This window comes from Sinocyclocheilus grahami, unplaced genomic scaffold (genome assembly GCF_001515645.1).
Source record: "Sinocyclocheilus grahami isolate Dianchi unplaced genomic scaffold, SAMN03320097.WGS_v1.1 scaffold49.1, whole genome shotgun sequence".
Classification (NCBI taxonomy): domain Eukaryota; kingdom Metazoa; phylum Chordata; class Actinopteri; order Cypriniformes; family Cyprinidae; genus Sinocyclocheilus; species Sinocyclocheilus grahami.
In genome coordinates, this window is record NW_015505228.1 from 1,127,872 (window position 1) to 1,132,560 (window position 4,689).

The following is a 4,689-nucleotide window of genomic DNA, read 5'->3' on the forward strand; positions in this document are numbered from 1 at the left end:
GCTTACATAGACTGCTTCCCTGATGTGTACATAATCTAAATAAGTAGGGTTTCCTGACACACGTTTTGTTAAATAATTTGCTCAAAGTTGCTGATTGAAGCTCTGCTGGTTTTGTCTGATAATGATAAGGTGTGTTTTTACTGCAGTCGCGTCCAGTACTGACCCAGACCTTGTCCCAGCTCCTGATCGCCGCCTTGAACTGCAGTCTGCCCTGCTGCGGAAACACCGGGAAAGAATCCTGAAAGAAACACAAGGCCTTACCAGTGCGTTCTTCACTTGTGGCCACCTCTGATGACTTATTTGTAACACAGAAGGAAACCACAAAGGGGCTAAACCACATTCACACACACTATTTGCTCATGCAGTGTTTTGGCCTGTGGATTAGAGTATTCATTTGCGGTGGGAGGGTGGAGCATGTTACAAAACGGCACTCACCTGTGTTTGCGCTGGCCGTGGGTGGGGGCGGGAGGCGGGGAGAGGTGTAAGATGAGGAGTCAAATTTACGGGAAAGAGGGGGGAGGGCAGAAGGAGAAGGAGGCAACATGCAGGAGTAAGTTGGAGTGGACTGGGAGGGCAAAGACTACAGGAGAGAAGAGCAAATAAAGATAAAAGATTAATCTCATTTCATTTAGAGTATCAACGACTCGTCCACCTCATCCCTCTCTCCCTGCACCACTCCTTCCCCTGCTCCGGCCATCTGCACATTCAGATCGTCCACGCAACCATCTGAGAGAAAAATTCCCCGTTAAACTTCAGAGAGTCTTGTAAGAGTGCTGGGTTTCAGTGTGCCAATGTGTGTGTTATTATATAGACAGAACTGTCTCTTTGAAGACTGTGTAATTCTAGCACGCTGCAGCATCTTGTGTTTGACAGTTTGACCTTATTTGCGTACGTGTGAATAAGCAACAACTGTATTATGGGCATCTAATTCTGTGTCTAATGTCTGCTTGCTTTAGTTCCGCCTCCTGTAATGAAACAGAGGATGTCAAGGCCAGAGACTGCCGTGTTTGTATGTGGGTGTACATGCGTGGCTGATGGTGTAGCTGTTGGCACCCTCTGTTTGTGCTCAGTCAAGTATAAGAATTGCTGGTTCACCCCAAAGCTGACTTCACAAACACAAGCACACATAGAGCGTACATTCACACACAGAGGTGCTTTACTAATAATACATAAAGATATCACTCAGTAACGCTCACGTACCTGTTCCGTGTTGAGGAGTGATGGTGTCGGCTGGGTGGTACCAGTTGTTTGGGCCAGTCCAGTTGGAGCCGTTTTGTAAGTTCAGCATGGTCAGATTGTCATACATCAAATGCCACCTGTGAGAAAACACTGACCCTCTCCTTCTATCATCCAGACCACTCCAACCCTGAATGAAGGACTGAAGAGGTAAAACTGTGAAAAAAGGTCATTGGAAAAATCAAATACAATAAATTCAGTATTTATGTGCAGTAAACGGCTCTTGTATTTCATTCTTTAGGCCTATGTTGTGTCACCAATTTAGTATTGCATTTTTCCATGGCTTTGATTAGCTGATCATGTTGACGTTTTCTAACAGAGAATATCATTTAACTTAATTTATTAAATTATTAATAATTTCACTTAACAGTAAACACACAACATAGAGACACACACTCCAACAAAACAAAGAGATAATTATAGATACCCTGCACACAATGGCACACAATCCACGTTTTCGACTACAAACTGACTACACAACAAAACTCAGTACAAAAATGGAGGCATGAAGCCACCAACCAAAATGCAAGTGTATTTAATTCACACAAAAAAGCCAGCACCTGCACATAGTTTATAGAGTAGTGTTCAGCTAAATGAATAAATGCTGCTGAAGAGTTAGAAAAAAATATCACTGGTTCCACTGATAGTTCTAGATGTAAAACTACTAACATGGAAAGGAGGCCGTCGTCATGAATACTATAGATCTAGCCATTTAAATAACCTAGAAGTGCATGTATAATAATATTCGCATTGGTTTTGAGAGTAAACTATGGCCCTCAAAGGCAAAGAATGATCTAGAACAGAAGGAGAAACAAAATATAGAGAAGTGACATGTGGCGGACAACACAGATTAGGGTGCAAGAAAAAAATTGCATTTCAGCTGTATTTATTAGTGAATATTTCCAAAAAATAAAATGTAATATATATTATTATTACAATACATATGTAATAATAATAAACATTATGAGAGCTCAGATATGCCCAGGAAATGAACAGTTAAATATTGATACAATCCATATACAAAGGCTTCTTTTATATACAATACATGCTGACTTCTGTATATAATAAAATATACAATGAATTTATAAAGTATAATAGTAAATCAATCAATAAATAATAAAATAATGCTGACATGTATGTAGACATGTAAAAATGTGAAAAGATTTTGCACTAATTGAAATGAACTAGTTCAATTAATTAAATATGACTTTGTATGACTCTCAAGCAAAGACAAATACAAGCACATTTAAATTATTTAAATGTTGCCTTTGGTGGTGTAACACAACATATTGTTGTAACCTATACAAAACAGAAAATGTCAAAGGTCAAGTCTTCCATAACATTTCCACAATTAACCAGTAATTTTCCCAAATCTATTTTGTTTTTCCAATAAGTTTTTCCTGAATCTGTTAATGTCTCAGTCGCTGTGTCGGCAGTGAAGGCAGGAGACTCACCTGGTAGATGAATGAATTGTAAAAGTGGTCCACACTTGCTCAGTGTCTCTATCACTTTCTGTTCATCCCTCTCTCCTTCTCTCTGTTCTCTTGCTTTGTTAATGTTAGACTGTGTTGAAGAGAGAGAGAGAGAGAGAGAGAGAGAGAGAGCATGGGAGGAGAGGAAAGCGAGAGAAAGATGGAGAGAGTTAGACAAGGCGAAAGAGAGGAGGTGAGGGAGGGGTAGTGGGCTACAGAGAAATGCATCTGCAGGCACTCTGGTCCTTGAAGCAATGAGGGAGAGAGGGAAAGAGAGAGAGAGAGGGATGACACACAGAGTCAGTGTCAGTGTCAGGTCTGGACTTAATGCCAGGAAAAGGGGTGATGAAGTGAGAGAGAGAGGTGGAGGCAAAAAAAATGACTGAAAAAGAGGAGACGTAAAGCTATTTCTAAAGTATCACAAAGGCAAGTCGCTTTTTTGTAGATACGGACTTCCAAAAATGGCTAACCTAAGAGCTGTGAGACAGCTTCAGATCATGCACCTGCTCTGATGGCCAGCGGTCAGTGATAGTTTAACCATGCACTGCTGTGATCAACACAAATGTATATGAGAAGTCATTTCAAAGTTAACTTGATTCAAATGTGTTCCTATGAAATCATCAAATGTGGTATGCTGACAAATGAAGCATTAACCCTTTGATTTATCATAAAATATTCAAATGCATCTCAGACTAGCAACTTTGTTCTGTTTGAACTCAGTGATGTATATTTGCTTGCTACTTCACATCAGTCAAAGAGTGATTAAAAAATGTATTGCAGTTTCCACAAAAATATCAAAATTGATAATCGCCTCTGATTGGCCATTGCATTCATAAGCTCAACAGACTCGTGTGTGATTGGTTATAATGCGCAACACTGTAAAAACGCGTAAAAATCATGGTGCAAAATTGAGTAGATGTAAATTTAATGCTGCGGTCAACATTTTTCATTTTATTTTCATTTTATTTGCGACAGCCGTAATGGGTTTAGTTTACCTGTACAGCAGCATTTGTGTCAGTGTGTTGCCATAGTTTCTACAAGCGGACCAGAGACGAACCTTTTTAATTTCTCTGGATTTACAAATCCCTGGGAGCTTTTGGTATTACATAAATGCACAACTGCATGAAATATATCACACTGTGCAAGTAGATTTTGGATATTTTATTGCGAAAATCTTTTTCTTGAGCACCAAATCAGCATATTAGAATGATTTCTGAAGGATCATTTGACACTGAAGACTGGAGTAATGATGCTGAAAATTCAGCTTTGCAGTCATATGACTTTTTAAAACACATTGAAATAGAAAAGTTTTTTTAAATAATATTTTTCGATTTCAGTTTTATTTAATAAGTCATGTGATGTCAAAGCTGTTTTTTTTATATATATATTGCTGTTTTACAGTATTTTAAATCAAATAAATGCAGCCTTGGTGAGCATAAGCATTAAACTATCATTTTAGTATATTTTTAAAGCTTTTAAATTGGCCTTGGAGCCTACACTGTCCACAACACTCCACTACACGCTACACAAAAAATATATATATTGCTGTTTTACAGTATTTTAAATCAAATAAATGCAGCCTTGGTGAGCATAAGCATTAAACTATAATTTTAGTATATTTTTAAAGCTTTTAAATTGGCCTTGGAGCCTACACTGTCCACAACACTCCACTACACGCTACACAAAAATAAAGGTGCTTCACGATGCCATAGAAGAACCTTTTTGTCATATATCATATATATATAGAAGCTGCTGTGCTGAAAAGCTCTTTCAATGAACAGACCATTATATTCTTAAATTATAAAACAAGACACTGCCATCTTCATGAGAAGAGAAATTTCACACATTACTCTGTTCTCTGTATGTTCCATGCTCGCTAGTACGATTACATGCAAACATGAGGAGACGCTCTCAGACTTACGTGTGAGGGCCTCTCTTCTCCCACACACACACACACACACACACACACACACACACACAC

General features: G+C 38.6%; 1 long non-coding RNA gene across 2 annotated transcripts; it reads right to left on the reverse strand.

The window, feature by feature from the left end:
* Positions 1 to 649: 649 nt before the first annotated feature.
* LOC107583006 (uncharacterized) lies at positions 650 to 2,759 on the reverse strand. Of its 2 annotated transcripts, none has more exons than XR_001609001.1 (3): positions 2,691 to 2,759; positions 1,201 to 1,378; positions 650 to 726 (listed from the first exon to the last, which is right to left on the reverse strand). It is a non-coding gene; the product is annotated as an uncharacterized lncRNA (long non-coding RNA). The 2 variants fall into 2 exon arrangements; XR_001609000.1 differs by having other exon boundaries at positions 1,201 to 1,392; positions 2,691 to 2,758.
* Positions 2,760 to 4,689: the final 1,930 nt, after the last annotated feature.